The 24,618-nt window shown below is 37.0% G+C and overlaps 1 pseudogene across 1 annotated transcript in view; it reads right to left on the bottom strand.

Annotated features, from left to right (window-relative positions):
- The window catches only part of LOC144372382 (endophilin-A1-like), a 92,313-nt pseudogene that overhangs the window by 27,459 nt on the left and 40,236 nt on the right, over positions 1-24,618 (bottom strand). The window contains exons 3-4 of the transcript XR_013432416.1: positions 21,807-21,875; positions 8,925-8,997 (exon numbers count right to left, since the gene is read on the bottom strand). The product of XR_013432416.1 is annotated as an endophilin-A1-like (transcript). The remainder of the gene's footprint in view (positions 1-8,924; positions 8,998-21,806; positions 21,876-24,618) is intronic.

Raw genomic sequence — 24,618 nt, 5'->3', positions numbered from 1 at the left:
TGTGAGGTATTAGGGGTCAACCTAAGAGTGTATCTGCCACGTACCAAGACTGAAGTTATCTTCATATTTTGCAACATAAAATACAGTGAAGGGCTGGAGATGTGGCTCAAGCAGTAATGTGCATGCCTGGCATGCACGGGGCGCTGGGTTTGATCCTCAGCATCACATAAAAATAAAAATAAAGATGTTGTGTCCACTGAAAAATAAATATTAAAATTTTTTCTCTTCTCCTCTCTCACTCTCTCTTAAAAAAAAGACAGTGAAAACAAAATGAAATTTAAAGACAACTATATCTAAGAATTCTGGTTTTTCTATTGAATGATTTTGGGAAAATTAATCTATTTTGCAGCTTTAGTTTTTTCATTTCAAACAAGAACAACTATTATCTAGGTCTACAAAAACAAATGTTTTGTCACTAGCTTCGATCCAATAATCTCACCCATGATAGTGTGCACATATGCATTTTCCCAAAGCAATTACTTGTGAAACATATCAATTGTGACATGAAGGAGATATTATAAAGACAAACTAAAAGCTGATTCTGGCCTGCAGAAGCCTGCAGACCAAGATTTTACCAGAAAGGTTTGCGGCTCCTACAGGGTGGAGTTTAAATAGACTTAATGTGATCTGAATCAGCTATTCATCAAATTATCTAATTGCTAAACACTAAGGACTGTGCTAGAAACAGTATATAAAATAAGCAAAACAGACATAGTCCTTTGTTGAGTTATGACATAAAGAGAGGTTCATTCACAAAATATTTATGGAGGGCATTGTGTATATATGAGGGATATATCTTTTTAACAAACAAGACAGACAAGTTCCTACCTTTGTGGAGATTATATTCTGGATGGGAAATGGGGGTGATGGACAGACAATAAACAAAAAGATAAGCTGGAGTATAAATTCAATTGTGATAGAAAATAACAAAAGGGATAAATAATGAAAGAAGTAGAAACAGGTTATTTTAAATAGGATGGCCAGGAAAGGACCACACCAGGAGAAGGCATCTGACTGCAGGTTGAGTGATGAGAAGCAGAAGCTATCTTGAGAGCTAACCCTAGCCCTAACCCTGTGCAAGAGTATACCTGAGACAGGTACAAGATTGGGTGTCAATTCTCAGTCTATTCTTCCTTCGGTAGAAAACACTTGAGAGTTGTAAGCAAGAGTGACAAGATATGATTTACATCTTGAATGTATGGAAATGGCTAGGAGAGTAAAGGAATATGGTAGTATATTGAACAAATAAAATGACATACAAAGTAAACATTCCAAGTACAGTTATGAAAAAAAATCAGGATCCTTTCAGTGTATCAACAACAATCCTACTCTCAGGATTCTATACCACTTGCAGTATTTTAACAATGAAACACACAGTAAATGTACTAAAGATAAGTGCTACAAAGAAAAATAAAACAAGAAAAGGGCTTAGGGAGTGAAAGGATTGATATTTTAAAAGAGTTGTACAAGAAAGCCATGCAAGGTAACATTTGAGCAGAGACATGAGTCTAGAGTCTGAGAAGACATGGAGAGGGAGGACTCAGGCCAAAGGACTGACGAGGCCCACATAAGTGAGAATGTGCCTGCATTTGAGAAACCTGGCAAAGGTGGCGAAGAGGGAGCATGATGAAGATTGTTTGAAATGCAGAAAACAAGGTGGGACCACCAAGGCCCTGTCACCGACAGTAAGTGCTTTCAGTTTTACTCTATGTGAAATCACTTGAGAGATGTGTGGAAGGGGCTTATGTGATAGAAATGTGTGGTGAGGAGGCAAAGCTGCAGGGGCTGTGCAGAATGAAAGCGCAGCAGATGCCTCTCAGTGGAGAGGATAATTTGAACTGAGAAAGGATGAGTAAGATGACAGAGGTCAAAAAGGAGCATGTGGGGCACTCCAGGAAGCGGGAACTGCTACCACAAATTCCTGGTCCAGGAAAGAGCTTGAGGCAATGAAGAAACCAGGGTGAACAGGAGGGAGAAGGAGCCTGGAGAGGCAGAAGGTGCAGGGCTCCTCAGCTGTGGCGCAGCGCTGGGCACATGCTGAGCATTCCTGAGGCCTGGGCTCAATCCCAGCACCAGTGTAATAATGATGACAATAGCAACCCTATTTTAAATAATGTCTGGCTTTAGTATTCTTTAGAGACATAGGGAATGAGTATCATTAATCCACCATCAGATCCAGCCGACTTAAAATTATGAATTACTTAAAGTCTCAAGTATATTAGGAACCTACTAATTTTCCATATTTTTCCCAAAGATGTAGTAAAAATAGGAAACCATGCCAGCCTTTTCAATACATACAGTATATGGATTATACTGCCTATTGCTTTACTTACATTTTCCTCTTTAATATGTTATCCTTGTGAGACCCTATTCCTTTGAAGTTTAACATTTTCCTCACAATTGCTTTTGTAACCAGTCCTTTATTCATTTGGAAATTTTTCAGTGTCAGGATTTGGAAAGGTAAAAGGTACTGGCTACCAGACAGTACATTCCTCATTCTTCAAATGAGGGGTGAATGCTGCAGATTCATCAGACACCTATGTGGCAGACATACCGAGGGCAAACTACGTGTCAAGTACAATCCTAAGAGCTCTTAAAGACACTGGATGAAAATGTCAGGCCTGTCATCCAGGAAATAAAGAAAATACAGTGCTGTGGGAACAAAGATTCAGTAAACAAAAGCCAGGTGATCTGTGAATTACCTTTCAGTTCCGCCAACACCAAAATATCTTATAATCATTATATTTATTCATGTTTGGAAGAAGATGATTAAAAGGACAGCCTGTGGGAAAGAAGTGTAATTTTGATGTAATATCTTTCCAGGGACTAATGAGATGTTTTAGATCTAATGCAGCTAAATTTTTTCCCCCAAAGGCAACATTCCACAAATGAGATTTGAAATTATTATTTAAAAATACTGAATAGAAATCTAATGACCCAAATTTAATACCTGAATCTTGGATACACTGGAAAAAGACCTCTAAGGCATTTAAGGGACTAGAATTTATGTAGAGAAAATCTCTACTACCCATAATATTTTTATGTTCAAACTATATTTTTTCTCAGCAGCCTAGAAATCTGTATTGGTTTATGACATTAGGGTCAGAATAATTTCTCAGTGTTAAGTGAAAAAGTCTCTACCTTAACAAAGTATGCTACAGCAGGAAAGGATTCATACTCCAATCTGTGATTCTGTTTGAGGGAGAATCTCCACAACATTACCATGAAATGAATTTTCGGATGTTTAAAGTACAATAACTTAATGGTCTTCAGCTTGATCCTAAACACTTCATTTTTCTATTGAAAATAAAATATATTAATGCATAAACCAAGGTGGCAAACATTAAACATTTATTAACTACGTACACATTAAACATTTATGAAACTATGTAGTGTATATTTCAAATTTTAAACTGGTTGAATATAGAATTCTCTGACACTACGCTATCTGTTACAGAAACCACTATCCACACAGAGCTTTGGAGCACTTAAAATGTGGCTAGTCCAAACTGAGATGTGCAGGAAGTATAAAATACACAATGAATTTCAAAGACTTAGTATGACAGGAAAAAAAAAGAATGTAAAATGCCTTTATAATTGTCTATATCAGTATTTTACATGTTTGGTTAAATAAAATGTCATTAATTTCACCTTTCATTTAACTCTCTTGATGTAGCTCTTAGAAAATTTGTAATTACATACGTGGTCTGCATTATATAAACTGACAATGCCTATTTAGTGCCTTTTTCTTCCCCACAAGGCATCAGAACACTTAAATAAAAAACTGATTTATATTTTATGCAATGATATTTTCTCTTAGAGCAAGAATTTGTACTAGTACTTTTCATGTTCAAATTACTTCTTATCTACAAAGGTGGCTCTTGCACACTGGTGAAGATAAAGTTAACTGGTACAACCATTATGTGAACCAGTATAGAGGTTTCTCAAAGTCTCAAAAAATTAAAAACAGAAGTACCCTATCACCCAGCAATCCCATTATACTATAGCTATATACTCAAGGGAAATGAAATCAGTCCCTGTCAGAGAGACACTGGCACTCCCACGCTCACTGCAGCACTACTCACAAGAGCCAGGAGATGGGAACAACTAAATAAGTATCTATCAAGGGATGGATGAATAAAAAAAATGTGGTACAGATACACAATGGAACTACTCAGTCATAAAATAAATAAAGTCCTGACATTTGCAACAACATGAATGGAACTGGAGATCCACATGGTCTCACTCATATGTACAATCTGCAAAAGTTGACCTCACAGAAGTTGAGAATAGAATGGTGGTTACCAGAAGAAGGGTACAGTCAGGTGGAGTATGGATGGGGAGCGGTGGATCAATGGGTGCAAAGCTACAATGAGACAGGAGTAAGACGTTCTGGAGTGCTACTGCACAGTGGGATGGCTACACATAACAAGTAGTATTGTATAGTTCATAAAACTAGAGGATTTTGAATATTGTTGCCATAAAGAAATGGCCAATGTTTGAAGAGATAAGTATGAAACACTATGCAATGTGTACATATATAGAAACATTACATGGTGCCCCCGAACATGGATAAATTTTATTTCTATGCATCAGTCAAAAATAAATTTTAAAAATATTTTCTAAAAATACCTTATCCAGTCAGCTTAGAAATTGGCACTGGTTATGCTACTCCTGTCTGAATGTCACAGACCCAGCTGGAAGACCTTACAGATCTGTTTCACACCCTTGAAAGCTCTGCTTCACAGGGAAGAACTGCTGGCCTATTGAGTGCCTGTGTCCCACTTTTCCTTGCCTCATCAATCAGCTGGAATTTCCACAAGGAATTAGCTGTGAAGCCCCCCCGTGTTCCACCCTCCTCAGAGTGTGTGTGTCAACTACACTGTTACACTGTCAAGTACCAGAGAGATGGACCTGATATGGGTCTTATTTTAACCCAGAAACATCTAGAATTGGCCCATTAGAAGAATATGCATGTGATAAATGCCTGTTGTATGTGTGGTTCCAATGGTTTGGGAAGAGAAAAGCTTTTACCTCCTCTCCTTTGTAGAGCAGTTGTATTGTATTAGCTACTGACTGTTAACTGTGCTTCCTAATTCATTTATTCAAATAGCCATGAGCTTGCTGGCTGCCTGAACTGGACTGGGGGCTTGGGATATAGCGGTGAATCAGACAGGCATGATATTGCCTCACAGAGAGGGAAAAAACAAACAAACATGTTACATAATTTCAATAAGGATGACATGTGCCACTGCTGAAAAGCAGCTGAACTTACAAGAGGAACAGAACAATGACATGGCAAAGGAAGGCTTCTGCATGCCTTGTATACCTGGACCTGAAAGAGCTGTTAGCTTAGCAAGGTGGAAGGGAAAGGGCTGATGAGGAGGAAGGCAGGACCCTTTAAGCCATGGTGAAAATTTGAAACTTAATCCTAAAAGCACGAAAAGCCATTGAGGGTTTTATGAAAGATAGTCATATGATCAGATTTGCCTTTTTAAAATGTCACTGTTGAGGTGGGCAAGTACAAATGTGGGACTTTCACAGAGCATATCCATGAATTCCTAAAAATTAATCAGCACCTCCTTGGTCATCATTTCAACAGAACTTAAGTTTTGAGAACATAAAAGTTGTGTAAGCTCCACAACCACAAGATCTGAAACCCAGAAAGCACCTTTGAGAGTACCTCTATTTCAGGGCACTCTCAAAGTACCCTCAAAGCATTAATTTCTACTGCTTGTACTGGCTACCCATGTCAATTTGTCACTTGGCATCAGCTCCAGTCCTGAACCAAGTCCGGTCTTGCTTATTCAGAACCAGAATCCAGCTATCCAGACTTACTGACCCAGCTCTGGTCCCTAAGAGCAAGGCAGTTAAAATACTTAGAACAAGGCATGAATCTGGAATATTATTTATGTTCTACTGTACCCAAAGACTGAGTGCCTCCAAATGTTGGCCAGACTCCTGTGCCAGCTCCAAAAGGACACCTGGGTTCTGAATAACCAGTGTACCTTCCAGGAGTTCTATGCTGTGTCTGCTCCCAAGGCAAGAATTCAAGGAGAATCTAAACCCCAAACATGGATAAACTTTATTTCTATCTCATAAACCATTAAACACAGATTGTTCAAATTCTGAGGAATGACTATATGAAATTTCATTTGCTTCTGAATGTTTAGGAGTGACACTTATTTATTTGTATATGTGACTTTCCCATAAATGCTTTTCTGAAACCAAACTGAGACTGTTTGGTGATGGTCTTAATTGTTCTTCTGGACAGTAGATAACCATTCAATTCTCAAAGAGACATAAAACCATATATTGGCAATTAATTAGCATGTTCATTTCTAAAAATACATATCTCCCTCAATTACATCCTCCTTTAACCATTTTTAATCAAAATAAAAAATAAGCCTCAATCTCACAATGTTTCCCTTCTGAATTTTCAGTATATCTACTCGGAAAGTAAATAACCCTTTAAATATAAATGAAATGGAACTCATTCTTCTAAGGGGCAGGAGGGCGTTAACAGAAATTATGTGGACTTAAGAGGCCCAGCTTCCTCCCTTCTTGGATATGTGACTGCAACAGTTTCTTAATTTCTCTGGCCCTTGATATTTCTGTGCATAGAATGAAGCTGTCCATAGCATTTGCTTTATCAGGCTGCTATTTCATATTACTACAATCTGGATGGCTTAGACAACAGACTTTATTCTCTCACAGGTCAGGAAATCTGAAACTAAAGTATCAGCAAGGTTGGTTTCTTGCAGATGCTCTGTGGGAGAAATCCTTCCTTGCCTCTTCCCACCTGTGGTGGCTCCTGACATTCTGTGGCTTATGCCAAGGTGTCACAACTCCCACCTTTGCTCTCATTCCTCCCATAGTTGTCTTCTGAGTGTCTGTGTGTCCTCTCTCTCCTTCTCTTACAAAGGCACCAGTTCTTAGATTTAGGGTCCACTGTAAATTCAGAGGAAGTTCATATAAAGATTCTTAACTAATTATATTTTCAAAGATACTATTTCCAAATTAGGTCACTTTCTGAAGTTCTGAGTAGACCTGAATGGGGTAGGGGTGTTTGCAGGAGAACATACTATTCAACTCCCTACACCTACCCATGACACAGTATAATTCTATTACACTGAGGAAAAAGACAGGTTCCCAAAGAGGATTTGTTAACACAGTGAATTTTTAGTCCATTCTTTACACTATAAATTGTTCAGTTATATTTCATTTTTATATTAAGAAAATGTTCACTTTAAAAGATGAGACAGTGACTGTAACTAGCACTGTGCTGAAAATGCATTATTGCTCAATAAACATATTTCTCTCCCTGTCCCCTATATTTAGCCCCAAACTGTGAATTACTAGCATAATTCATGTGTGAATCTCAGGAAATCATAGGATACTTTAATATCCTATGCAAAAATAAAGAGAAAAGTTTCTTGCCCAAAACAATTATTTCCTGGGGTGAACCAGGATAAGTAGTTCTCTTTTCAAAATCTGACCAATTACTGTTGTCTAAATATTATGGCCTAAGCATACAGCTAAGGTATCTTTGTATTTCTGTGGAATAAAAAGGTTATGAAGAAGGCTTTGGGTAAAAATTAGGGGCTTGTATTTTGTTATTTTTTATGTAACTTGCCAATAACCATTTGAAAATTTCTTTGGTCTGCTATCAATTAAATTCCTGGTTCCCATCCTTTCCCATATTTTTTTCTATATTTTCCACCCTCACATTATCTCATCTCTAGCATGTTTTAAGAAAAAAAAAGAAAACAGAATGTTATTCCCACATAGTTTGTTCATCTTCAAAATAGCAGCTGTGCTGCCATAGGTAAACAAAATGTGATTGAAAGCTGCAACACGGGGGCTGGCGGGGGGTGGTGGCAGGAGAGAGTAGCCCTACTAGGAGCACTGCGACGTCATTTGATCTCAAACACTCCACTTTCCTTGTTTCTTGCCCACTTAGGCTCTGTATCCAGACCCACCAGGGCTGAGACAGTCTCCTGCACTATCTTTCCAAGAACCACCAGGGACATGGCAGTCCAACCTAAAACTCCCAAAGAAACTAGTCTCAAAAACAAATGCTTCCAAATATCCATATATTTAGCCCTGCTTTGAGTTTTACACCCTGTGGTCAGGAACAGATATAGAGAAAGTATAATGAGGAGGCTTATGATATAGGTTGTTCTACTTTGCTACACATTAAGCCTATTTAAAGAGCCAGTTCTATCTGGTTCTCTTTTCAAAGTATAGCTGCATTATTTCTATTACAATTCTTTCCTCTAAGGTTAGAAGAATCAGAATCAAAGACAACCCTCTGATGCCAGAAGAACAAAAACCCTTTGTATTTCACCAAAGTATTCACCTTCCGACTTTTTTCACATCTTCTGGGATTATATCTTGTCTTAAAAATACATACATTTTATTCCTTACCATCTCTTGCAAATTAAAGGTCAAGTGATAAGAGCATGAGACATGACATTATATGTCAATCAAGCTGTCCATGCACACCATTTGTTAAATACACCATGGTTGGATAAAATATCACAGATCCTCTGGTTACTGCAAAGTGAGCTTTAAAAAATCACCCTCCTGGGCTGGGAATGTGGCTCAAGCGGTAGTGCGCTCGCCTGTCATGTGCGCGGCCCTGGGTTCAATCCTCAGCACCACATACAAACAAAGATGTTGTGTCTGCCAAAAACTAAAAAATAAATATTAAAAAATTCTCTCTCTCTCTCTCTCTCTCTAAAAAATAAAAATAAAAATAAAAAATGTCACCCTCCCCCAGTTGAAGTGCTATATGTGATGTCACTGAACCTCCAGAAAAGCAGACTGATGAAGAAGCCCACCAAACTGAAAATGTCTATCAAAGAGAAGCTAAAGATTAATTGGGAGGCATGCTAAATACAGGTAAGACAATCCCTTACCTGGATTAGGTTGAAGGTATTCAATTGTTTTAGTCATTATTTCCATCACAGCCCTGCTGGTGACATCCACTTTCTGAAACGAGAAAATACACATCCTGAATGACAGAAATCATTAGTGTTTTTGTTAAGTCTATAGAAAACCACTATTGGGATAATAGAGTAATATCAAGTCCAGCAGTAGAAGGTGAGGGACTTTGGGGAAATGCTAAAAGGAATAATGACTGTCTATCAAGATCTGAAAAACATATTTATTCAAGGAGGAAGCTAGTAATTGCCTAAAATTTGTTTCAAAATATGCTTCATTATCTTCTGGCAAAAATAAGATCGAGACAGTGAATCATACTTTTTTTCCAGAGGCATTTAATTGATGTCTATGAAGAGCCACGTATGGTGGCAGATTTCACTTCTCAAAAGAAAAAATAATGTGCCAGGTGTGATGGGGCCTGCCTGTAATCCTAGGGGCTTGGGAGGCTGAGGCAGGAGGATCACAAGTTCAAAGTCAGCCTTAGCAATTTAGTGAGGCCCTAAGCAACTTAACAAGACCCTGTTTTAAAATAAAAAATTAAAATTAAAAAGCCTGGGATATGGCTCTATGGTTAAGTGTCCCTGGTTTCAACTGCGGCTACCAACTAAATAAATAAATAAATGACAGAAAAAGAGAAAAGAATGCAGTATCAACTCTGCTTACTCAAGTGTGAGAAGGAAAGATTGTATTTAACTTCTGAGAACATCCTAAGGATACAAAAATCTTCAGTTAACATATTTGACCAATCCTTGAACATAAGGTAAACTCTAAATAAAAACTGTGATGTTAGAGTCTATCTCAAAAAAATTCTGCGTGGTCAGTACTTGCTGTTCACTAAGCCCTCCCTGTCAGGCCCGTCTTCCCATGGGAAGAGATGATGGAAACTACTCAATGCAACCAGATCCCCTCCACCTTGCTCCACCAAATCCTTTCTTGTCAACATGTATGGTACATTCATTCACACTATAGGGAAAATGACTGATGGAAATAAATGCATCCATGTGTTCCAGGTACATGCACATACTATATGGCATACGTATCAGGCATAGGAGGCAATTTTAATAGTGAAATTTGGATATCAAGTGCATGAAAATTTTTTCATCTGTTTATTGGAGATCAAGGGCTCCTCCCTCAAATCTAAAAAGCTTCCATAGTTTATTGTATACACATATAAAATCAGCCTTGCATGGTGTAAACCTCCTTGTATTCCATAATCTACCTATTAAAAGATTTCATCTTGCAGTTCAGTTTTCAATGCTTAATAATCTCCCATTCCATGACAGTAACATAACTCTTTGTATGCACTGTTACAGGGATAAACAGAGGAAATAAATTTCTTTTGTCAAGGAATTATGGTATAAAACTATCTTTAAAAGCATACTATTTCAGATTTACCGGCTTGCAAATGAGTCTTGTACCAAGTCCTTTTGATTGACTCAACTTCTTTAAAATTTATTCTCATTAGTTATACATGACAATAGAATGTACTTTGAAATATTATACATACATGGAATATAATTTCTCTTTCTTCTGTTTGTACTTGTAGAAGTACATAGGTCATGTAATCACATACGCATATAGGAAAGTAATGTCTGACTCATTCTACTATCTTTCCTATTCCCATTCCCTCTCTCTTCTCTTAATTCCCCTTTGTCTAATCCAAAGTATTTCAATTATTCCCTAACTCCCACCCCTATTGTGAGTTATCATCCACATATCAGAGAGAATATTCAGCCTCTGTTTTGGGGCGATTGGCTTATTTCACTAGCATGATAATCTCTACTTTCTTTGAATTTTTTTTGTTAATTTATTTTGAAATAACAATAATATAGACAGTGAATGTAAGCATAAGTAACACTTTTTTTAAAAAAATCTATATTTTCAGAAAAGATATTGTGAATAAAAAAGTGGCAGTTTTACAAATCTTTTAAATGTCTTCCTTAATGGGAGTCAGCTGGAATCTTCTAGCAGCTTCCACATTCAGTCTGTTGCAATGTACTGGTTTGTGCTGAAATATATCAAGGAAATCCAGCATCATACAGATATATAGTAGAAAAAAAGGAAAATAACTTATTAGGCTTTACAGATAATTGTGAATATTCATTGACAAGAAGGACTTAAGGTCCATCTCAGTTGCACTCTACTAGTCTACCGTGTATTTTTATTTTTATTTGTTTATTTATTTTTTATTAGTTGCACGTGACAGTACAATGATCTTGACATATCGTACATTTGAATCAAATGGGGTATAATTTCTCATTTTTCAGAGTGTACAGGTTGCAGAATCACTTTGGTTATACAGACACATATATGCATACAGCAATACTAGTGTTTATTTTATTCTGCTGCCCTTTTTAACACCCCTTCCCCACCCCTCCCCTCCCATCACTTTTTTCTACCCAATCTAATGTGACACATTTCTTTTTTTTTTCCTCTCACATCATCATACATGTATTTTGTATAACGATGAGGGTCTCCTTCCATCTTCCATGCAATTCCCCTTCTCCCTTCCATTCCCTCCCACCCAATCAACAAATGGGCCAAGGACCTGAACAATCTGCAGTAAAATTTAAGGTCTGGTGTTGTGATACCTCTTGCTTTACTTTTCTTGCTATGTATTTCTTTGACTATTCTGAGTGATTGACTCAAATTTTTAAGAAGTTTTGGGATGGAACATATAGTTCGGAGATTAATTCTAAAAAGAACAGTAGCCCTTGGAGTTATGCACTGCATGCCTTCTGCTACCACACATGGAGGTCCTGGTAGTATTAGTAAAATGTCAGTATCTATGTCCTCAAGTCATGGAATGGTTTAGGGTCAGGACAATGAATCCAAAGGGTATATGCAGAACAAACATGCAGAAGCTTCAGAGAACATGAGTGGTAGGAAGACAAATGCAGATCACCTGCTAACTATATATCAGGCATTAAGGAAGAAGATGTTGGATATATCCAGAAATCCTCTGGCTATGATAGGAAGGAAAACAGTTCCAAAAATCAAGATTTCTAAGAAGGAGTGCCAGAAGACTGGAACTGTCAGATGACCCTGATGTCTTCTGCTGCTAGAAGACCAATTATTTCTAACTTTCTTCCTTCTCTGTCCTTAATAATAATAATAACCATTACTATCACAAGATGTTTTCTATTTGTCAAAAACCAGTCTAAGGGATTTAAATATTGTTACATGGATGAGGAAATAGAGCCTAGGACACCTGCTTCAGAGACTGTGTTCCTAAACACTACCCTATATCTTCCTTAGAGGACAGGCAGCAGGGGAAGGCCCCAGCCTGAGGAGAGATACCAAGTCAGAGTTGAGAAGGAGTTTGTACCCTCCCCCACATGGACAAAGAACCTGAAAGCAGTCAACCAAAAAGGTCAGGAGGAAAGCAGCTGTCATCCCATCTTCTGTTTCATTTTGAACGTCCTCAAATTCTATAAAGCTCCAATCACAAAAATTATTCCACCCTGAGCCCTACAGAAGGAGGACTCTCCCATACTGAGCTGCTGAGCCACAAATTCTCAGTTCCAAAGGTGCCTCTGCAGAAGCTGGTGCCAACAGCACACACCTCACATTGTCCACAGGAGATTCAGCAAGGAAGGCTGTGAAATGTAGTTGTCATTCAAGTGGGGGAACCCCTAGCCCTACCAAGCTTTGTAAATATAGAGCTTAACTACTAAGGCTCTCTACAGAGAGGCCATTCACTTGGTTAAAGCCAGTAGTCCCAGAGGCACAGGGATCTTGGAGATATCAATATTAGAGTACCATTTTGGGTACCTAGAGTGGATTCAACCTTTAAAAGACTTGGGAATAGAAAGTATTCCAGTGTTACTGATGACTTGACCAAAGTCTCCCAGGACCATTACAGGTCCTGTTGTCCACTGAGGCTGACTCCTTCAACCTCTCTGGTTACCTAATCCAGGCATCATACAGAACCAGCTCTATCCAAGCACTGTTGATCTGAGCATAAAATGGGCTTCTTTGTAAGTCCATCTTTGGGGAAAAAAACTTTATCCAGTAGAATTATTTGTGTATTTTCTTTTCACAACATACACCAACAGGGAACAGCTTTTAGCAAATCCATTCATGGGCCCTTGATCTTTATGTACTCTGACAGATAATCACTCGATTAAGTTAATAACCATAAGAAGAAGAGACCAGAAGCACAATTAGTCCAAAGCCTTGATTTTTCAAAAGTGAGAGTCTTAAGGCCTAGAAAAGGGAAGGAGCTCCCTAGGGTCACATAGCTAGTGTTATTATGGGAAGCAAACTCAAGGTCATGGATTAGGTTTCTAAGAAAGAGTACTAGAGCTGAATTGTCTCATGACCATTTGCTATTCCAGAGTCATCTGCCAGGAGGAGGCTGACTAACTTCTCATCTCTCTCCATCTCTGTCCTCAATAATAACGTTCAGGATTTTTGCTAGGTTATACTGTATTGGCCACAGACAAGCCATGGATCACAATCCTAAACGTGCCTTGCAAGGTACTGGCTAGGAAAGCTATACCTTAACTGGCAAGAACATATTCTCTTATTATCAGAACTGATAAAATGAACATGAAGAAGATGTACCCTTACATCATTTATTATAAGCAAGAGTTTATTTTCACTTAATAAAAACACAGTGTAACTTTGAAATTATGACATATAGTTCTTTATTTCTTCAATTCCCCAATTTTCCAATTACTTAAAAATAAGCTTTGATCATCCTAAATTACAGCAACTTCCATTTTTGTGAGCTCCTGAGCTAACTATTCTTGCCTGGGACTAGTAAGGAGGATGGTAGGGTAAGGCTCTTTAAAGGAGGTGAAAACATAAATATCTGTAAATATAGGCATGCTTTTAGGAAATAAAAACCTTTGAGTGAAATAAGGTTTTTTCCTAAAGGTAAAATCATGGGCATACATTCTGGGTATTTTCCTTCAATTTTCTCAATGCCAAGATTTTAGCAACTTCGAATATTTTAGAGTTAGGAGGTCCTTTCTCTACTATTCAGTCTTATAATTTACAACTTCAGAGAGGGACAAAAATAGCTGTCAACTTTCTTTACTTACTATAATAGTTTTGTCTTCATGCTAAGTCAGAGTTTGGCAAACTGTAGTCAATGAATCAGATGAGGCTGGTCACTATTTAGTCTTACATTTTTTAAATGGAAAAAGAAATTAAAATAAGACTACTATATTGCTCATAATTCTAAAGGTTTTGTAAAACTCTGCTGTATACCCATCCGGTCCTGGGCTTTTCTTAGTTGGCAGTCTTTTGAAGGTTTCTTCTATTTCCTCAATTGATATTGGTCTGTTTAGGTTGTCTATATCCTCCTGACTCAATCTGGGCAGATCATATGACTTAAGAAATTTATCGATGTCTTCACTGTCTTCTATTTTATTGGAGTATAAGGATTCAAAATAATTTCTAATTATTTTCTGTATTTCTGAAGTGTCTGTTGTGATATTGCCTTTTTTCATCCTGTATGCTAGTAATTTGAGTTCTCTCTCTTCTTCTCTTCGTTAGCATGGTTAAGGGTCTGTTGATTTTATTTATTTTTTCAAAGAACTAACTTTTAGTTTTGCCAATTTTTTCAACTGTTTCTTTTGTTTCAATTTCATTAATTTCAGCTCTGATTTTAATTATTTTTTGCCTTCTACTTCTTTTGCTGTTGTTTTGCTCTTCTTTTTCTAGGATTTTGAGATGAAGTATGAGATCATTAATGTGTTGGTTTTTTCTTTTTTTAAGGAATGAACTCCAAGCAATGAATTTTCCTTAGAACTGCTTTCAATGTGTCCCATAGATTCCGATATGTTGTGTCTGTGTTTTCATTTATCTCTAAGAATTTTTAAATTTCCTCCTTGATGTCTTCTATAACCCATTGATCATTCAGTAACCTATTGTTCATTTTCCAAGTGATGCATGATTTTTCCTTCCTTCTTTTATCATTGATTTTCAGTTTCATTCCATTATGATCAGATAAGATGCATGGTATTATCTCTACTCCTTTATATTGTCTAAGAGTTGCCATGTGACATAATATATGATCTGTTTTTGAGAAGGATCCATGTGCTGCTGAGAAAAAAGTGTAACTGCTTGATGTTGGGTGGTATATTCTATATATGTCAATTAAGTCTAGGTTATTAATTGTGTTATTGAGTTCTATAGTTTCCTTATTCAACTTTTGTTTGGAAGATATGTCCAGTGGTGAGAGAGGTGTGTTGAAGTCTCCCATGATTATTGTATGGTGGTCTATTAGACTCTTGAACTTGAGAAGAGTTTGCTTGATGAAAATAGCTGCACCATTGTTTGGGGCATATATATTTATGATTGTTATGTCTTGTTGGTGTATGGTTCCCTTGAGCAGTATGTAGTGTCCCTCTTTATCCCTTTTGATTAACTTTGGCTTGAAATCTATTTTATTTGATATGACACTACTGCTTGTTTCCGAAGTCCATATGAGTGATATGACTTTTCCCAACCTTTCACCTTCAGTCTGTGTATGTCTTTTCCTATCAAATGCGTCTCCTGTAGGCAGAATATTGTTGGGTCTTGTTTTGTGATCCATTCTACTAGCCTGTGTCTCTTAATTGGTGAGTTTAAGCCATTAACATTTAGGGTTATTATTGAGATATGGGTTGTTCTTCCAGCCATATTTGTTTATTTATGTTACTAAACATGGTTTGTTTTTCTCTTTGATTATTTTTCCCCCCTTTACTGTCCTACCTCCCACTGTTGGTTTTCATTGTTATTTTCCATTTCCTTTTCCTGTAATGTTTTGCCGAGGATGTTTTGAACAGATGGTTTTCTAGCTGCAAATTCTTTTAACTTTTGTTTATCGTGGAAGGTTTTAATTTCATCTTCCATCCTGAAGCTTAATTTTGCTGGATACAGGATTCTTGGTTGGAACCCATTTTCTTTCAGTGTTTGAAATATGTTATTCCAGGATCTTCTAGCTTTCACAGTCTGTGTTGAAAGATCAGCTGTTATCCTGATTGGTTTACCCCTAAATGTAATCTGTTTCCTTTCTCTTGTAGCTTTTAAAATTCTCTCCTTATTCTGTACATTGGGCATCTAGGTGTGGATCTCTTATGATTTTGCACATTCGGCGTCCTGTAGGCTTCTAGGATTTGGGATTCTGTCTCATTCTTCAAGTCTGGGAAGTTTTCTCATATTATTTCATTGAATAGATTGCTCATTCCTTTGGCTTGGACTTCTATACCTTCATCTGTTATGACAGATGCTGCCACAGTAAAACAAATCAGAGTTTAAGAGAATGTTAGACGTCTTAAATGGAGCACAGGTAGTTTGTGGGTTTGGCAATTGATAATAAATAGGTAAATTAAGTGCCCACTTGGATATGGGGTAATGAATGGTGGTTACATGAAAGAAGTTAAAATGTCACATGGAACATTAAAATATTTTCAAATTCTTAAGTTTTCTATCACCAAAGTTAAGAAAATGCAACTATTAGGAATGTATACACACTTACTTGAGAACCATGGAATGAGAATAATTGAATAAGCAGGTCACAGAGACATGAATAAAACAGCACCTGGGAAAGGTTGGCAGGAAGATCCAGGCTGATCCAACAGTGAGGCTTTTAATCATTTCCTACAACGCAAGAAGTAGTTGTGCCTGTCCCCCAACTTCCTTGCTTAAAGGAAGATACCCCATGTATTCAGAAAGTTTGGTAGTGTTTTCAAAATATAATATTAGCAAAGGTGTGGTTACTAGAAGGATGGTGAAAAAAAAAGAAAAGAAAGTATTAGGTTGAGATTATTCTATCATTGACCATTATCATTCTTACCATTATTTTGTTAATCTTCTTGAGCACTGCCTTTAATACAAATAGTCTGGAAATATACTATAAACACATAGTCAAAAGGAAGCTTGTCTTCATGAAATTTTAGGCCAGGCAGAAAGATGCCATTGAAGATCATCATCTGTGGGACTCCCATCCCTCTCACAGCTTTATACAAGCAGTTGAGTATCTCAGTCCCATGAGCCACATCTTTGTCACCACACTCCATGAAGGATACACAATTGGCATGGTGGGCACCTATTTGCCCACTCAGAGATGTGTGCTACTCTAAACATGTTGGCTGCACTTTTATTCCTTTGCTCCCATTCGAGAGACATCTCTGGAATCTAAGTAAGAGTGACATCATTAAAAAGAGATCTTGTTAGTAATGCATTACTTGCTATGAAACTCAAGAGATGACTAGCATTCTTCACAATACAGCTAGGAACTATGGGTTTAGCCTGTTTCAATGTGGGTGTGATAGGGAATTCAGTAGTTTCTGGGTCTTTTTTTTTTTAACACCTCTGATAGCCAAAAGTTCTTTCTATATTGAGCCAGAATCTGTCTACCCATGGTTTCTACCCATTAATCCCAGTTTTCCCACTTGGGGTTCAACCCCTCTCCAACTCAAAGACACTGTCCTATCAGCCTTTCCCCTCATCCCACTCTACCAGCAATCATCACCTTCTCACTCTCACTTGCAAGGACAGTCTTCTTGTTCTTTCTCAACATCCTGCTTTTATTAAAACTTGAGGCTGCCCCTTAAGAAGAATTCTGTTTACCAAAGGGCCTAGAAACATGTTTCTAACCATAGAACCTCTTCTAGTTAAAACATAGAGAATTTCCATTACAAAAAAATAACAATAAATAACAATAAATCCCTTGGCTAGGAATTCTGCATTATCCATACTTTCAGAGACAAGAGAAAAATTCAAGTAGTCTCTCCTCTAGGAAGCTTCCACTGATCTATCCAATCGAGTTAGGCATCTATCCTAGATCTACAGAGGTTTTCCCCATGGCACTAAGAACTATGTCCTATTTGCTACAAATTTATGTGTCTTTTTTTCCCCTCCAAATTGGCAGCCTCTTTCAAGCAGTAACTGAGCCTCATTTATCTCTGTACTTGGTACCCAGTGTAATGCCTGACACATTATCATTTACAGATTTTCCAAGTGAATTAATAAACATAATAACACAACAAAAAACACAGAATCATTACAGTAACTAATAAAATCTGAGAAGGAATCAGAGAGCCCTCAAATTCTAGAAGTTTCATTTTTAAAAAATCTATAGCTTTTCAAGGAACAAACCCACCCAGTGTCTGTACCATAGTAATGAATTTTGCCTGTGTTTAATGAAGCTTGTAAGCAACAGATAACATTTAAGCCTAAAACAGAACCAATTTCATTCAAGGTACTTAAGAGGAGGAGACAGATCATTATGGAAAGGGTTCCTGCAGAGCAACATAGCCACAGGCTCCCCCAAATTAGCTCAGGGAGGGTTAGGCTGGAAGGCTGGGAGACATGAGGGGATCTGACTGCACCTTAGCAGGAAAGCATGGGGCAGCAATTAAAGAAGCAACCTCCAGGAATATCTACCTCTCTCTCCCAGTAGCAGCGATGCCTAATGCAGACCTCTAATTTATTTCGTTTTGTTGTCTAATTGCACATCTGAGAATACAGCTGAACAAAGGGCTCTCTACCTCAACTGTTTGATGATCAGAAAACCAATTGAGGGTAGACAATTCTTCTGAAGACCTGGGAACATTGAGCTAAAATATTATAATATACAAATTAACCGGAAAGAAAAGATTTGAGATTCTAAATCCAAAGCAAGTACTTTTCAATTAGTGCAAATCTTATAGCTTAAGTAAATCAATTATGGGTAGAGTCCAAAATTTGAAAGAGTCACAGATGAGACAAAAGATGCATGAAATAAGATGAAGTAAAATAATTTCGACACTGAACTGAAATCTAAATCTCTGAATTTACTTAGATAAAACCCTAAATGCAAAATCATTAGTAGGTCCTTTAAATAATTAGAGGTTTATTTTGTTGCAGGAACTCTGGATTTTAAAAATAAAACCTTCAGAAACTTTATATAATCGATCATGTGGGATTAGGCCCCAACTTCCTTAATAAGAGAAATGAATCCTACATTTCATCTTCATCCTCTAGGGACACCTGTACTTGCCTAAATAAAATACTTGTAAGATTCCCTTTTATTTTAATTAGCTTGTAAGACTCACATAGGTTTCATAGCAAAATAAGTCTCCAAAAAGGTCTAATGAATTGCTTGTTGATAAACTCTATTCTTCAGATTTGCTTTTCTTTTTAGACTCACTGAAGAAACAAAAATTTTGTCTTCACATAGTCAGTGAGCTATGTGACTTATTTGCTTTAGTCCTGCAAGATGCTGAAATCAAGACCAACTTCCAACACTTGGTACTTAGTTTCAAACTTCTAAATCCCTGCCTAATCTGTCATAATGGCACAGCCCTGGCCATGTGGTACTCAGGAAGAGAATCAAAGGATAAAAGGAGGACTAAGCAAGACTGGGCACAGAGTGAGGCTGGGCCTAACACAGCCCTGTGGCTGTTCCTAGAAGGGGTAAGAACTCCACTATTAGGAGTGGAGAAGTCAAGACATTCTGGGAATGTGTGTCAGTGTTTAGAGACTTAGATGCTGTAGAAGGATGGGCAGAATACTATTCCCAGAACTATAAATATCAGTGGTTGACAGCTTTGCCTGAAGATAGGTGGTATTAATAAGATGAAAAAAAGGGACCAACACAGACATTTTAGTCCCTGCTGATTAATAAACAAAACAAAACAAAACAAAACAAAAAAACACAAATAACTCAATCCATAAATGGGACCAAGGACCTGAACAGACACTTCTCAAAAGAGGATATACAATCAATTAACAAATATATGGAAAAATGTTCATCATTTCTAGCAATTAGAGAAATGCAAATCAAAATTACTCTAAGATATCACTAAAGTCAGAATAGCAGCTATTATGAAGACAAACAATAAGTGTTGGTGAGGATGTGGGGAAAAAGGCATACTCATACATTGCTGGTGGGACTGCAAATTAGTATAGCCAATATGGAAAGCAGTATTTTCCAGTATTCCTTGGAAAACTGGGAATGGAGCCACCATTTAACTCAACTAACCCACTCCTTAGTCTATACCCAAAGGACTTAAAAACAGCATAACCCATTTGAATCAAATGTATGATATGTCAAGATCATTGTATTGTCTTGAGCAACTAATAAAAAAACAATGAGGCTTCTTACAATAGAGATTAAATGAGAAAAAAATTGAAAGATGTGTTTATTGTAAATCTTTATTGTACCAATAAGCCTGATAGTCCTTCAATGTAAAATTTTCTCCCAGCATCTAGTAATGAATAATGACTTGTATGTTCTTCTGATACCAAATAAAAACAATGAGTTAACCTCTTAATAGAATTTGAAAAAACAACAACAGCATACTACAGGGACACAGCCACATCAACGTTTATAGCAGCACAATTTACAATAGCTTAACTGTGGAACCAACCAAGATGCCCTTCAATAGATGAATAGATTTTAAAATGTGGTATATATAAACAATGGAATATTATTCATCAATAAAAGAGAATAAAATCATGGCATTTGCAGGTAAATGGATGGTGTTGGAGAAAATAATGCTAAGTAAAGTTAACCAATTCCAAAAAAAACAAATGCCAAATGTTTTCTCTGATATAAAGTGACTGACCCATACTGGGATAGGGAGGTGGAGCATGGGAGAAATAGACAAAATCTAGATAGGGCAGAGGGGTGGGAGGGGAAGGGAGGGGGCGGGGGTTAGCAATGATGGTGGAATGTGATGGACACCATTATCCAAAGTACAGGTACAGAGACATGAATTGGTGTGAATATACTTTATATACAAACAGAGACATGAAAAATTGTGCTCTATATGTGTAATAAGAATTGTAATGTATTCCACTGTCATGTATTTAAAAAATAAAATCAATTAAATATTAAAAAAGACTTTACAAACAAAAAATAGCAAAACTGAGACAGTCACTGGAAATGATGTGGACAAAATGAAAAAAAGTTAAATCTATCTCTCAGGCCTCTAAAATATTTCTGATATAGGCAAATCAGAATATAAAGAAAAAATGATTTTTTATAAAAATGTACAGAAACAAAATTCTTAATTATGCTTAAATGTATTTTCCAGGTATTATACAGGCTTGGGATAGCCTTTATCAAGTACAGGATTTGTACTCCCAGATCCATCACCATCAACAATTGAAAACCCAAGATATTTGCACAATTCAATACACACTCTTCATCATAAGCCTAAATACCACTTGCTATGAACAGCCTCAAAGTGAAAGAGAAAATACAGCTTATACCCCAGGAAAAATGAAATGAGACATTTTATTCATTACCTCTACCTTTATTTATTGAGAACCTGTGATCTTTTAGGCAGAACCCTAAATTAATTATATTAGTCTTAATCCTTAATAAAAATTTTCCAAGTGGGTATAAGTATTCTCATGTTATATATTTACACACTCTGAGCAATAAATGTACTTTGCAACAAGCGGTGGAAATGGAGTTGGAGCCAAGGCAGATATGCTCCAAAACTGCATTCTGTCCATACTACCCTGCTGGATCTGGATGGCACCATCCTGTCAGAAAGTCCTCTACAGTCAGAAAGTGACTCAGCCTTCAGCTTCTCCCAAAAACATTTGGGACATCTTTCTCCAACTTCTCCACTTTTCTTCCCACCTTACCCTCATTCAACCATCAGCTCCACATAATCCTTATGTAGAAAAGAGATGATAGGACCTACTAGGAGTAGAGCATTATGACACTCTACTTTTCACTGAGCACAGCACTGAGGGATGATAGGATACTTAAAATCTCCTATTTTGGAATACACTTCAAAAGGACAATATCTTTGAAAACAATGAAATGTGTTCTCAGATATCAGTAGAGAGCAGCTCCCCTTGGCCATCTAATGGTGGAAAACTTATGGCAAAGGAAACTCATGGTGGTGGGGACTTACCCTCTCCATCTCTTTGAAGTCATCATCTAGCTTGGTTCCTTCAGCTCCTCCAACCTTCTCACTTACTTTCTGCAGGGGGAAAAAAAAACAAGAAAATTAATATAGTTTATTTTACAAAGATGTAATTAAGCACTTTCAGAAACATCATTTTGTCATCAAAGGTTCAAAAAATTTTAAAAAATAAAAGAAACATCATTTAATGCACTCTCACAATCATTTTCAGAATTAGGTGGATAGTCCCATTTTCATAGTAAGAAACTGTGGTTCAGAGGGTTTAAAAACAACCTTCTGTGGGTATTGAAGCAAGTTTTTAAACTTCTATCTTCCTATTTCAATGCTGGTGCTCTTTCTGCTACATAAATCATCATACAAATATACCTAATCACTAACATTTTCCTTATGGAAGTTCTAAGGAGCAGTATCGTATAATAGTCATTTCCCTCCAATAATGGCTCTTAAATGCTATCTAGGTAGAAAATTGCTACTCCTTCAACTTATTCCTCAGTGGGCTATTGAACAGATAATCACAAGTATTTATCAAACTATTAAACAACAAAAAAAAGAAATCAGTCTACTTGATCTTCAGATAAAAGGACTTGAATACCTATCTTTCACAACTCCCTGTAGCTCTCTACACATCCAGAAGGCAAACTATATGGAAAGATATAGTAAAGGTATTTCTTTGCAACCAATCACTTCCTATTATCATACATTTTATATTTATAAATTAACACATGCACATTATCATTTTCCACGTGTAATTTATGTTCATAAAAAATAAGCTGATATTTTCTGAAATAATTATTCAAATTAAGGATAATAAAAAATACTCTGATTTCACTGAAGATAAGAAAGAAAGTTGAATACTGATTACACAGGACTTCATTTTCCCTTAAAATACCCTAAGTGTAAAGGTAGTTAGAAGTATTTCCCTAAGATGTCATTATATTACATAGCTATCTCACACTGATAACCAATTATGTTCTTAATTTCCTTCACTGGCTGTTGGGCTGAGAGTCACTGTGGAGGATCCCCACCATGACTAAGTAACAGTAATGTCAGCAGCAACTTGGGTTATCCTAGTAAGCTTGGCTCATCTCTTTCTAAAGAGGCCTCTGATATCTAGCTCCAGCTCCTGCCAAGGAAGCTCTGATAAATGATTGTTGGAGCTGGAGGTGTCTTTCTTACCCTCACTTTCTCTCTACCCTTCTTACCTTCTTTCTGCCATAGGAAAACCTTCAGAATAAACTACTTTTGGGAAAGCTGAGACTTGGATTTCTATCACTCTGAATATCAGATGCCATCCCTTCCCCTCCCTTACCCCTAATAATAACAGAAGGAATAAAGTGTAGGGGCTGAGCACGGGAACTGACTCCTCTACTCTGCTACGTACATGGAATTGTTATGAAAATTATGTGGCATAATAACCAAAAGAACCTATATCTGAACCCACAATGTATAGAGCAAATCGTAGCTCTCGTCTCTCACCAATAAAGCTTGTAGTTGTTTGTGGTATTTTGGTTTTTCTATCAGTTTATTTAACTGTCATTTCACACTTAAGGAAAAGTGCTAGCTTCTTCTCCAACACAATTCAATCTTAGGTTAGGTAAAGGTCTATGATTCAAACTGAAAGGTTAATGAAAACAATATTAATATCTTTAAGTTGTATCACTGACACATACTTTCATTTGTAATTTACCATTTAATGTGTTCCCCAAGAACTATGTAGAATAAACTTATGCAAACTGAGGATTGCATAAATTAAATTACTTGCCAGTTATAGACATTTTTAGCTAGGCAGAGGTGGAACCAGGACCTGAACCTTAGTTTTTCCACATCAACTCGCAGGATTTTTCAGATTCACATCACATCATTGAAGAGCTCTCCTTGGTGCTGTCCTTCTCTGCCTGCTGTTCAATCAGAACACCAGATGGGCAGATACAGATTCCCTGCCTTAACTTTCTGTATTCAACATCAGCCTCTTCCCCTGTGCCCTGAATAAGCTGATTACCAATTCTTTAAGCAGTCTTCACAGATCCAAGATTTGTCTGGCATCGATCTTACTAATGGGATCTAGCTCAGCAGCTAGTTTTTTGTTTTGTTTTGTTTTGTATTTTTATACCTGCATCCTAAAGGATTTTTGCCAAACATAAAATGGAAGGGAGAGATGGAAGAGGTTCTGAACTAGAATCCAGTTTAGAATCTGCCAGTGGAATTCCAAGTGCCAGGACTTGATCTACAAGTTCATGTTCAAATTATAGAAAGTTAGGAATAGAAGAGAGAGACCTTAAAGGTTATTAATACCAAAATTTCCCTATGATCAAATTTTTACTGTGCCACACTAATTTCCTCTCTCACATCTGCTCAATGAAAACAGTTTCAATTCACATTACTCTTCATTGTATTCTTTTTTATTAGAGCTTTATAGTTATGAATAATAGTTGGGTTCATCCCAACAAATTCATATATGCATGGAAGTCAATTTGAGTTTTCATCTTGTTCTTGAAGTACATGGTTTACTCTTAAATTTGGGCTGTGAAAATTAAATCTTGTTGAACTTTCACAATAAATACATATTTGCTACACAATTTCAGTTGTCATCTCCATTTTATAGAACTGTCTCCATGATCAAGAAACTCACTATATCCTAAAGTGCCACAGTCTGGCTGGGCACAGAATCACGAGCCACTCAAGCAGAAACAAACTTTATTTTTGAAAATGCCGCCAATACCCCGTACACGTCTGGGAAGAAGCCGATCCCCACACGCAGGGACCTGTTCCTCCCCCGGAATTCCCTCCTACTGTACTTCCC

The sequence above is a fragment of the Ictidomys tridecemlineatus genome, assembly GCF_052094955.1.
Source record: "Ictidomys tridecemlineatus isolate mIctTri1 chromosome 12 unlocalized genomic scaffold, mIctTri1.hap1 SUPER_12_unloc_9, whole genome shotgun sequence".
In the NCBI taxonomy this organism is placed as follows: domain Eukaryota; kingdom Metazoa; phylum Chordata; class Mammalia; order Rodentia; family Sciuridae; genus Ictidomys; species Ictidomys tridecemlineatus.
This window is presented reverse-complemented; position numbering and strand designations above follow the sequence as displayed.